This window comes from Dipteris shenzhenensis, chromosome 28 (genome assembly GCF_047967505.1).
Source record: "Dipteris shenzhenensis isolate YYH24624 ecotype China chromosome 28, Dip_SZ_1.0, whole genome shotgun sequence".
NCBI classification, from domain to species: Eukaryota; Viridiplantae; Streptophyta; class Polypodiopsida; order Gleicheniales; family Dipteridaceae; genus Dipteris; species Dipteris shenzhenensis.
The window spans coordinates 10626806-10639208 of NC_141623.1; the positions used below are offsets into that span (position 1 = coordinate 10626806).

Here is a 12403-nt window from a genome sequence, read left to right on the forward strand (position 1 = left end):
TTGACTAGCTATTCCTCCTTAAACTTTGACTTGGAGAAACCGTGTGATCGGATCAGTTGTTGGTCGTTTATCCTGATGGTCATGATGAAACTTGGAGTTGGAGAAAGCATGTGATCGGATCAGTTGTTGGTCGTTTAGAGAGAGAGGGAGAGGGGAGATGATAATGAGGGAAGAGAGAGAGGGAGGGGAGAAGAGAGGGGAGAGGAAGGGGAAAGAGAAATGAAAGGAGGGGAAGGATTCAAATTTCCCTATCTTTTTCCTCTCCCTCTCCCGCCCTAGAATTCAAACAGCTAATTGCACAATCGATGCTGCAAGCGATGCTGTGATTCTATGCGCTGGTGAGAGGGCCTGACCAATAGAGACTTCTGCTGGACTCTGGAGATCTTGAATGAGGCAGCAACAACAACAGATCTAGGTAATTGGAAGGTACTCCTTACAGAGGACAAGCTGAAGCGGAGAACGAGACCATAAACTCTTACCGTTTTGAGAAGGATTTCGTAGCGTGGTTAAAACTCCCTTCCCAAAAGCGCTATACAATCTCTATCAACAGGTATTACTGTGAAACTGCCAAAGCGCTTGAAGTTGCTCGTTAGCAGCACCTCTATTTGCAGTTTCAAGATGGAGTCCCTATGGCACTAGATTGAGCATCACGCTTCTATTGCTTCCGTACATGGAGAACCTCTTCCTAATTTCTCTTCCTTCATGTCACAATTGTTTGCCGATGACATCTCTAATTTGCTACTAGCTGACTCGACTAATCTAGATAAGTTGATGGAGATTTACCACAAATTTGCTATACTATTACGTCTCAAGATCAACCAATCTAAGACTACTACGTTGTATCTCAATTGTGGGTCTGTCCCAAATTAGGTAGAGCAATATCAGTTTAAAATGATCAAGGTTGGCAATATTTTATTTTTTTTGGGTACTTGGGTTGTTCGCTTTTGGGCATACAAAGGCTTGAATCATGCTCAGGAAAGGTTCATGGCAAGTTTCACAAGATTAGGGAGTCACAAGTGTCGAGGTTGGGAAACTGGAGAATCTTGTGGTGACAAATTAGTGGATCTTAGTTTGAAAGACAAGAAAATGTTCATCACCCTTAGAGTACACATAGCTGGTGTAAGGCACTATCATTAAAGTACACATAAAATGATATAACATGGTATGTTCAACATTCGCAAATACATTATACATAAAGACACAAATGAGGAGATGCTAACTCATAGAAATAAGAGTTGCACATGAAGATGCATGGCTATTTAGAAGCCCTATGTCTCACATAGAGATTGGAATCTCTCTCTAACATAGGAGCTTGTGAGAATCAAGTTCAAAAGCCTATGGATTCTCAAAATATCATATGCAAAGTTGAGAGAGAGAGAGAGAGAGTATTGGAGTTTAACTGGACCAAGGGTAAAATGGATCATAAAAGGAAAATACTCTCCTTTTGTTAAAAATTTATTTGGACTTTGGAGAAGGGGTGCAAGATCACTCACAATTCTCCTTTCAATCAAAACATGTTTCACTAGCCAAATGGGACACAACTCATAGATAGTAATCACATTATCCTTGAATGTAAACATGCAAGGTATCCTAGAAAATGACATATGAGTGTCAAATAGGTCTCTTTGTTGACTAATATGGCATCCACAAGCATTTGGACCCTCTAGTATACAAATTGTATGGTCACATTATGAATGGATTCATGCCTCTTTTTTGTGTATTTGTTGCATTTTTTGCCATGCTCAAAGCACCCATGTTTTGTGGACAAAAGTGGTGCATGCTTGTCTAAAAATGTTTACCCCCACCCACCTCTTGTGCCTTGCGGGCCTCATTTCTAAGGTTCCTTAAGAGCCTAGTAAAACTTCCATGCCACCCTTAGTAGTTAGCTCTTTAGTGTTAGGGCCTTAAAACCTCTAAATCTTTGCACGTCTTATGCCTTGGGCCCTCATCTTTAAGGCTCCTTTAGAATCTAGTAAAACAAAGCTTCCACACCAACCTTAGAGGTATATCCATAGCATTAGGGCCTTAGAACTATAAGGCTTTGTGAGAGTATACTTAGGAATGCCACCAATTGCTATCCCCCATGCCTCCTAATACTAAAGAAGATACATTGAACACCAAAAAAGGGGGGGATCTTCAACTAAACCATTTTCTCCCAAAGTAAGAACAAGGACATATCATAAGGGATTGGTCCTTGAATTTTAAAAAACATGAAGCCTACAAAAACCTTTTCTTCCTTCACATGATATCTTAACAATGTCATGGGGATTTTCACCCTCACACACTCAAACAAATATAACTTGAGGCTAGAAGCTTCAACATTGGTACCCGTTTTAAGATTCCCTAAGAAATTCATTAAAATTATAACTTTTTTAGAAAAAAGCTATATTTTGCATAGTCAAAAACTAAAAACTTACAGAATTCATACATTTTTCAAACATCATGCCTATAAATTAAAAGGGCCTCCCCTATATCACAATATATCTTTCGATTTTCTATATTCTCAAAGTCTTAAAGATTTTACGTTCCCGTGCCCTTTGTATTTTTATCAAAAAATAACTTTTATTATCTTAACTTGTTGTACCTAATAGCATCTTCTATTCATTATTGTTCAAATGAGACTTTTCACCCACTTTTTAAATCACATATAAAAAGAATGGAAAACTTTTATTGGAGTGAGCGAAAACCTTTAAATTATTTGAGGAAAAAAAGTAAAGTTTTTGTAGATTCATATTTTCGATATTAGAAATGATCTTAGAAGGCCCTAAAACCCTAAAAACTATTGCAAACATGGATACCTTTTGACGATGTTTTTAAAATCCCAGATGGGAAAGCATGCACTCGGCTCTTAGTCAATGATATTATGGACCTGGTGCATGTTTGGTCAATGATATCATCGACTTGGCGCGCGTTTGGTCGATGATATCATCGACCAAGAACGTTCTTGATCGATGATATCATAGACCAAATGTGTGCCAGGTTGATGATAATGTTCTTGGTCGATGATATCATCGACCAAACGCACGCCAGGTTGATGATATCATCAACATAGCACATGGGCGTATGCTTTTCCCTCTAAGCCTTTTCAAAAAATCATCAAAAGGTACCCATGTTTGCGGTCATTTTTAGGGTTTTGGGGCCTTCCAAGCTCATTTATAATGTCAAAAGTACTAAAATATGTATCTAAAAAAAGTTTTTTTTTTGCAAATAATTTAAAGCTTTCAAAGGTTTTGGCTCACTCGGTCAATGATATCATTGACCAAGCATATAGCTTGGTTGCATAAAGCAAGCAAGGTAGAGATTGGTAGATGATATCATTGACTGAGTGATTGGGTTATATATTTTGGTATATGCATTTCAATTGAGACAAGTAGGGTAATTGCCAAAGGCGACACAATACATAACATTATCCCAAGAGATTCCAAAGACATTGATTGGATGCAGTGCACAAGTTAAAGCCAAGACACGCCATGCAAGAAAGAGAGTGACATCTCAACTTGGCTAGGTTGACGTAGAGAATGTTCGAGTGGATAGTTTGGAGGAGGAAGGCTCTTACAACTTTTACCCCACAAAGCTTTAGCTCTAGTGCATTTGAAGGTATAGGATCTAAGGATGAGTATTGTTCTTTGTAGAATTAATGGCATGTATATTTGTGAAGCAATGTAATTTCTAGCATATTAGACTTTTGAAATATGTCATGCCATGGTCCTTTTATTTGCATTGGATGCATAGGTCCATATTGTAATGGTTTTGAGACATTATTGTATTTTATGTGGATTTTGTATTCTAAGTAAAGGTTTTCATGCCTGTTTTCTACAAATCATTGTTGAAATTTTTTCAAGAAAAGATGGTTTTTATGTCTTTTGTCAAAAGACATTGTGCAAAATGGCCATCTTTTTAAAAAATATGTAAATTTCACATGAAAAGAAGGGAATCTTTGAAAGATTCTCCTGGAGTTCTCATTTTGAGGTTACAATTCTCGAATTAGATGTTACACTATTGTTGGAGCAAGAGACAAGATAGACTTGCCAAAGGGTTGATGCACATATCAAGCTCAAGAATCTTCCCTCCATGTTCATAATACTAGAGACACATCTAAAGGGTGTGAGTGGCATTTGCTTGATGCAGCACCTAGGAGACCATAACAAACCACACACACCACATTTGCTTTATTATAGGTTTTATAGGACCACATCCTCATACACCACCACACATCCCCTTGTCCCTGACCCCTCCATTTGTTTCTAGAGGACCATCTCCATGATGACTCTACACTGCTTCCATCCTCCCCATGATCTTCGACATGTTATTTACTAGTTTTTCTATGATTATGTTGTATTTATCTTGGGTTTAGATGCCTACTTAGAGGCTCCACCATTCATTTTATTGTATATAGTTCCTTTAAGTCTCATACTAGACCCTTTAGCCTTTTGAAGACTTTCAATAAGCTTTCTTTCTTTCTAACCTATGCCTCCCCCTTGGATGCAAACTCCTCTTTTATTCGATGACATCATATTCATTGACAAGGTGATAATGATTTTTGAGTGAGAAATGGTACATGTGGCACATCATCAACCACTCTTTATGTTTTTTACAGCACATCATCAAGATATATCAATCCCATGGCTCTCACTTTGCATGGATGACTTTTGCAATGAACAGATTTCCTCTTATTTTTGGATTATTTTATATCTTTGAGAACGTTTCTTGATGATTGGTCACATGAGGAGCACATCAAGGTTGATTATCCATCATCCCTTTGTCTTAGCTGTGTGCTTCCTTGTATAAAATAACAAAATTTGATCCTTTTGAGACTTTTGATCATTCGAATTGGCAAAGCCAACCACTTTATCTAGTTCACTAAATGATTTGTTTATGCACAAAGACATCAAATATGATCTTAAAATTTAAAGGATTCACTAGCAAACACATCCCTTCAAGATGCTTTTTAACAAAATTCATAGGCATCAAAAAAGGCTAGAACAAATGTCATATAAGCATTGATAAATATTGGCCACTAAGTGGTAGGCCAAGGAAGCAACTAGGTGCAGAGGGTCAAAAACCTCTTCCCCTTAGCCATGATACCTTGTCACATTCCCGAAAGAGACGACTAGGATGCAAGGAGGGTCATATCTTAAGGCATTATATTGAAGGACTACTTGCTTGTAGCATTGTATATGGGAAAATAGTCCCCAAGTTCACATGTCATAGGCCTTGTACAAGGTCCCTTAAAGCACATGTCTACATGCTCACAACTAAATGTCCAATCCCTTGGACCACCCATCGTGACCATCCATCATGAGGTACCATAGCTACCTGCTAGACACAAGTGCAAGTCCATCAAAAAAAAATTCACCAATCTTGAGAATTGCCACGAATATGCCATCTTCACACCGTCAACATTATCTTCTAAAGAATGCCATGAGAAGGCACACAGTCCTACATTAGAATCTCTTCAACCCAAATAGTCTGCCAAAGTAGAGCTTGCTCCAAGTAGTTGTGTTTGGAGGCATGTTCTATGCTTCCCATGCATAGTACAATTGTCCACACCATACAATTGTCCACACCATACAATAGTCCAGTTCATAGGCCTAGTCACCTATTTTGATACCATGTTGTTTGTGAAGCAAAGGGTATGGAGGGTCCCACTCTCCTTCCCCCTAACCATGCATACCTCGTTACACCCTAAAAAGACCTAGCTAAGATGCTAGGAAGGTCATCTCTCAAGGCATTACATTCAAGGACCACTTGCTCACAAGATTGTATATGTGACTATAGTCCCCATGTCCATGTGTCACAGGTTTTGCACAAGGGCCCTTGAAGAACAAATTTGCACGCATGTGAGGGTGAAGGCCACTCTCGCCTCCCAACCGTACATACCTCCCCACACCCCAGAAGAGCTAGCTAGGATGCAAGGAGGGCCACCTCTTAAGGAAATATATGCAATGACCACTTGCTCACACCATTGTATGTGGGACTACCATTCCCAAATTCCACGTGCTACATGCATTGCACAAGGTCCCTTAAAGCATTCTTCTATTGTTGGGGCTAAAAGCCCTAGCTCTCTTATTTATCTATAGGGCTTATGATGGGGCACTATCCTAGCCTTTGACTCCTCCCACAAGGCCCATGGGTAGCTTCAATGATGGGAATGCATGTGGTAGTCCCATGTGAACTGTACTTCCTCCTATGGGGAGCCAATCAAATACAATAAGGACCATTGTCTAAGGACTATTTTATGCTACCGGTCAATAGCTAGTTTGAAAGAGATTTATAGGATGAATATTTCATCTACAAACATTTGGATTTTAAGTCCATCGCAATTGAGAGAGAATAGAGATTTTATGCAAGGGTGAAAATGCAACAGCCATGCCAATTGTTAAGTAGACTAGAATTGAGCCATAAGTTCTTATAGACCATCCATGAAAATACTATGATATCAAAGCATAGTGATTTAGAGACCAGTATACAAATGTAGATACTTTGTTCACATAGGGATATCACCTCCACACCTATAACGCCCCATATAAGTAGATGGGGGAGGATGACAAAAAAAAGGGACTAGATCAAAGTGAAAACACATGGGCAAAGCATGAGGTGGCCATGGGGGTAGATATGAGAAAGAACCTAGCTTATACACTACACACATATGCAATAGACACATGCAAAAGTCTAAGAAATGCCCAAGAACAATAACTAACTAACTTTTATTATTGCATGTAATAATAACTACAAATATTCACCATCAAGGATCTTCCTCATCCCTATAGGGCTTGTTGGAGGATCTTACATTTATAACATAAATTAAGTTGCAAGGAGAGCCACAATGCACGAGTGTTGAGCTACCAATACCACTACAATGAGCCATCAGACTATGTGCACTTTGGATTGTAGAGAAACAAATTTGCACTAGTGACAATCATGATCTCAGCAATGATTCAAGGTGATCACAAGCGACTATTTTGGATAATATGGGAACCATTCATCATGCAAAGGAACATTGGGGAGTAAGCAAGAATCTTGGAGTTTTTCATAAGCCCAAAAGCTACTGCCATGTAGAAATGCCATGTAATAGACTAAGAATTGCCATGCATGCAATACACCACATGTCAACTATGTAAACCTTGTCCATCTAAGGTTTTCTGACTCCCACACCTTCTAGTATCAAACATAAATGTTTGGTACTATGGTCCTGGTGCTAGTAAGCACACTATATAATGTCAAAGTTAGTTTACCACATTTGGGAATGCTTCTCACTTGTGCTAACAACTTCTCCTATCTATTGAAAGGAGCCTGGTAGAGTGTTGCTCACTGCAATAAATAGTGGGACCTCTAAGAATTTTTTATTTTTTGTTGTTGACATTAAGAAGAACCTATTTTCATTTTTAGCCTTTGCTAAGGTATGCCTAATGGTCAATTTTTTTAATGATAGGTGCATAACTCAAGATTTCAATGATGGAGACATCATTGTTTCCTCAAGTTCATTATTCCATGGTTATTATTGGATGGATCACTATGACATTGTTGCACATGATGCTTGTACAATTGCAACTACATCTAATGTGGCAGATGCATAGCTTTGGCATGCTCATTTTGGCCATTTGAATTTTGGTATCTTGCTCCTTGATAATGCAAGATATGGTGTCAGTGATGCCAAAGATTATAGCCCCTATGTGCCCTGTTTGTGAGGGGTATATCTTTGAAAAGATACATCAGGATTGTTTGCCTAAGAATGGATCATTAAGAGATGAAAGGAAATTGTAGCTTGGCATTGTGATGTGTGGGGTCATATGATGACACTGTCTATTAGGGGATATTTGTATTTTTTGACCTTTATTAATGAATGCTCCCGTTTCACATGGGTGTATACATTGAGAGAATTTTGAGGTCTTTTTCAAGTTTAGACACTTTGGTTCTCAATCTAAAAACAATTCAGCGACAACAAAGATTGGGACAATTGTACATATTAGGTGGGGTGGGGAGTACATGTCGATGGAGTTTCATGCATAATTTATAGACAGAGGCATTATTCACCAGTGTATTGTGCCATATATGCCTCATTTTGTGCATTGAGAGGAAGAGTATATCTCTCATGGAAATGGCCAAATGCATGCATAAAGGCCAAGGTTTGCCCAATAGCTCTTGGTTGGAGGCCATCATGTGTGCTCAATAAATGTCCATGAAATCCTTGCACACAATAACTCCTTATGAATCTTGGTGTGCAAAGAAACCCCTTAGTGGACCACTTCCATGTTTTTGGTTCCCAGCATATTCTCTTATGCCCAAGAAACACAAAACCAAGCGAGATGGCAAAGCAGTCAAGTGCATTTCTGCGGGGTACAATTTAAAGAGAAAGGGTTATAGATTCTATCATCCCTCTAGTGGGAGGATTATCACTAGAAAATATGTGGTGTTTGTTCAAAATCCCACTCATATCTTTCTATCCTACAAATAGCAGTGAGAGATATGATCCCAAGATGTGTTTGGCATCCTACTTCCCTTGAACAACATGGATCCAATCTCAGGAGAGACATCAATATTGTTATGCAAATCATCAAATTTTGACTAATGAGAAGCTAGTATATATATGCATAATGAAACATGCATGTGGGTGAAACAAGCATTGAGGATGATGTTGATGAGGAAATAACAATCTCAGGAGAAACATCAAGTTTAGTTCAAAATATTGTTATGCAATGGAAGTGTTTCATGCCTCACTATCACTATGTTAGGGGGACATTCTCTGTAGGAGAGATCAACATGATGTGTGTGCTTACACATGAAAATGTGCCAAAGATTTTCACCAAGTCTTTGTCTCATGAAAACTTTGAAGGCTTTCATAAGCTTTTGAAATTTTAGCCTTTTGGTGACTAATGTCCCATCTTATGGCTATACTTGACCACAACATTGCTGCAAGGGGTTTTGTAATATTTTAGCTTATTAGAGCTATGGGTGTTCATTTAGGACACTAACCAGGGCAAATTTTACTCTAGTTGGTGGAGGTTTTTAACCTTGTGCCACACCATGTGACCATGGGTGTGGTAAGGGGTATGCCTAGAGCACATAACCTTAGGGTATCTTATGGACCTTATACTTTTGAGTGTTGTTGATACTTGTAGTCACATCAATCCATTGCTTCAACATTCATACCTTTGACTTGCTCTATCTCTCAACCCAACAAATGCATGTGTTTCATTGACTTGCTTGATATTAGGATATGTAGGTAAATGAAAAGCACCTTAATGGGCTTAAATAGAAATACGTATTAAAGAAAAACTAAGGGAGATAGGCATGCCATGGTTTCTTCTTATACTTTGTACTCTTTGGTAGAACAACTTTGCAAATGTTGAAATCAAAAATGATAAAAATTTTCAAAATGCAGTTGAACACAATGATTTTCAAATGAGCAATTGAGATTGTAGTTAGTCTAGAGGAAAGGGAATTATACAAAAGGAAGCTCAAATATCATCATGGAATTGTTTTGGATACAAAACAAAAATATGCATTTTGGAAGAAGCACCTCATTTCACATTCAAATAATATATTCATCTTATTGTAGATGGTATGAAGTAAATTACAACATTTGCCTCACTTTTTGCCACTCCTCCTAAGCTACAAGGAAAACACTTTTTGAAGACACATTTATGTGGAGTGTTATTGCATGGCTTTAACTTTTTTTTAAGACATATGGATTGATTCCTTGCATCCTTGTGACAACAATCTAGTTATAACATCCATTATGCATGCAATTCACAGTGTAGATGCAACAAAAGGTACCTACCAATAATTTCTAGCAAGAGAACATTAATGTATTCATGTTCACATTCTAGCTCCTGGTGGTTCCTTCATCTGGCCATGAACTGGATCCACCTTCGATTCTAATATATCTTGTTTATTAGTAACTTTTGATTCCTTCATTTCCATGTGAAGATCATTACCCTTATAGGCGTGTTCTCGTACAGGACTAACACTAACAACCCTTATATGTTTTGTAAGCATCTATTTGTAGATCCCTGTAAATTCTTCTTTAGCCGTAGAAGTAGTAGTAGTAGTAGTGTGAATGATGGGGATAGTTCAGGACTTATAGTGAGGCTCCTCTGATGTGTGAGGGGGTTCAATCACAACGCATCTTGCTCAGCAAGTCAAGCATAGCCATCCAATTGGAGGAATCATGGAATGTCTATTGTTGCATGTCCAGGGTCCATGCCTAGGACAAAATCCTAGAGGAGTTTTGTTTGTGTGCTCGTGGATCTTCAATGGGATCAATGTAAGAGTTATGTATGTTGGATATACACATGAGGATATTGATCAAGTTTTTATTACAGTCTCGAGAGCTAAAATGTAGGGGCGTAGAGGTAATAGACACTTTTTGAAGACACATTTATGTTGAGTGTTATTGCATGGTTTTAACTTTTTTTGTAGACATATGGAGGATTCCTTGCGTCCTCATGACAACAATCAAGTTATAACATCCATCATGCATTCAATTCATAGTGTAGTAAAGAGCCATGACATTTAAAGTAGTATGGTATGAGCACAAGTGCTAGGATGAAGTATATGGAGAACAATTTATGATATGTTAATTTTACAAAAAAATAATGGGTCCCAAGCAATGAATCAATATTCGAGTAACTATCAGACACAATCATAATGTCTTGAGCAAAGTCTAAGAAAAATGGGAAGCACATGAAGCAATATCTAGTAAGAAAGAAATAAGAATACTAAAGTACTATGTAGCATAAATGGAACAGTTTGTAGGGACACCCCCCAAGGAGGATTTAGAAGGACATAATATAGGATGATGAATTGCTATAATATGTTTGTGCTCAAATACGTCATGTTATAACAAAATGATGCAAGGAAAGGCAATGTACTATTTCTTTTCAGCCGTAACTTAGTGAGAAACATGGTTTTACCAAATTTCTTTGTACTCTGTAACATACAATAATCTACAACAAAGAAGCTAATATGTCTTGTACACATGCAATGTATAGTTGCAAGGCTCTTCTAATCTATGGAAGCATGAAGTGGCTTCAAATCTCCTTCTCTATGTGAGTTGATGTCTTTTGTGTGCAAATTTATTCTTTACGTTCAAGATTAAATGACAATGACACATTTTAGAGGAGGATTTAATATTGCTTTTTGATTTTTCACATATAGAGAATTATGTGATACTTGAAAGCAATATGTACTCAATCTAAAAGATATATGCAAGTTTTACAAGTAAAATATTAGTTATTGAGCATGGTCATGCTAGTTTTAATAACTTGTACTTTTTGTAATACTAATTAACGAAATAAAACCTTTATTATTTGTGCATAATTGTTACTTTCTTGAAGCCTTCATGAGGTACAAATGTTTTTCCTTTCATAGCATTATGTTTTTCTTATTTTTACAACATTAACATGTCTTAAACTTAATTACCAAAAATGAAAGAAAAGTCCAAAATTAGTGAAGTGTGTGCTCTCATTAGTGTTGCTTTTATTCTAATCTACCTTCTTTCTCTTGCTCTTTAAAAGAGACATGTTTCATTTTCTCCATGGCCATTGCTCCTTATAAGGTCTATTAATGAAATAATGTTTTCATTAGTGTTGCTTTTATTCCAATCCTCTTGCTCTTGAGAAGAGGCATGTTTCCTTTCTCCTTGGCCACTACTCCTTGTAAGGTCTCTTTTGCATTTTATATCTGCAAAGACTATAAATTCATTGGCAACCCATTGATCAGGCATGCTCTCATGGTTTTATTGTCTACTGTATGATAATCCTATGCACAACATGAAATTTTGCATTATTTTGGGCTTCTTTTACTTTGATATCTAGTAAAGGCCATATATCCTCCTCATTGATCTCTTTTTTTATATCTTTAAGAAGGCATCTATCATCTATTCCCAATTTTGCAATGTCTTCCTTGGTATTGATTAGGTCACCTCTATGCTACCTTGGGCAATGTGCATGATAGGTGGTTCATGTAATTTATGTAAATTGTTGCACTAATTTATAATATGATGTTGATAGAAACTATCTACAAATGACTACATAGGTTACCTTCATTGAGTGCATGAAACTCCTATGGACTGATTTTTCCAAGGCTTCTCTATCACTTGACACCACTCATTTTGTATACGCAGATCTTTTTGTCTCTTGGTAAGCTTGTTCTCCCACATGCATGCTCTTTTGCTTACTCAATGTTTAAAAACATATAGATAGAAAAATCCTATATCTCATCATCAAGCAAACCCTTATTATGCACTTGCTTTGTTGGAAATGATAGAGATTTAAAGTTTATAAGGCTAAGGAGAAATCAAATCAAGATTTGCTTTTACCTTCATGGAGATTTCATTTTTGCCTCAATCTTGATAATTGGCTTCCTCTTTAGTCCTATGCTATGTGTTTGTTCTCATGCC

General features: G+C 37.3%; 1 protein-coding gene across 1 annotated transcript in view; it reads right to left on the minus strand.

Moving 5' to 3' along the window:
• LOC147883159 (uncharacterized) overlaps positions 1 to 600 on the minus strand; it is a 45680-nt gene extending 45080 nt beyond the window's left edge. Inside the window, exon 1 of the mRNA XM_087399977.1 lies at positions 480 to 600. The gene's annotated coding sequence lies outside the window, so the exon portion shown is untranslated. The remainder of the gene's footprint in view (positions 1 to 479) is intronic.
• Between the last annotated feature and the right edge of the window lie 11803 nt (positions 601 to 12403).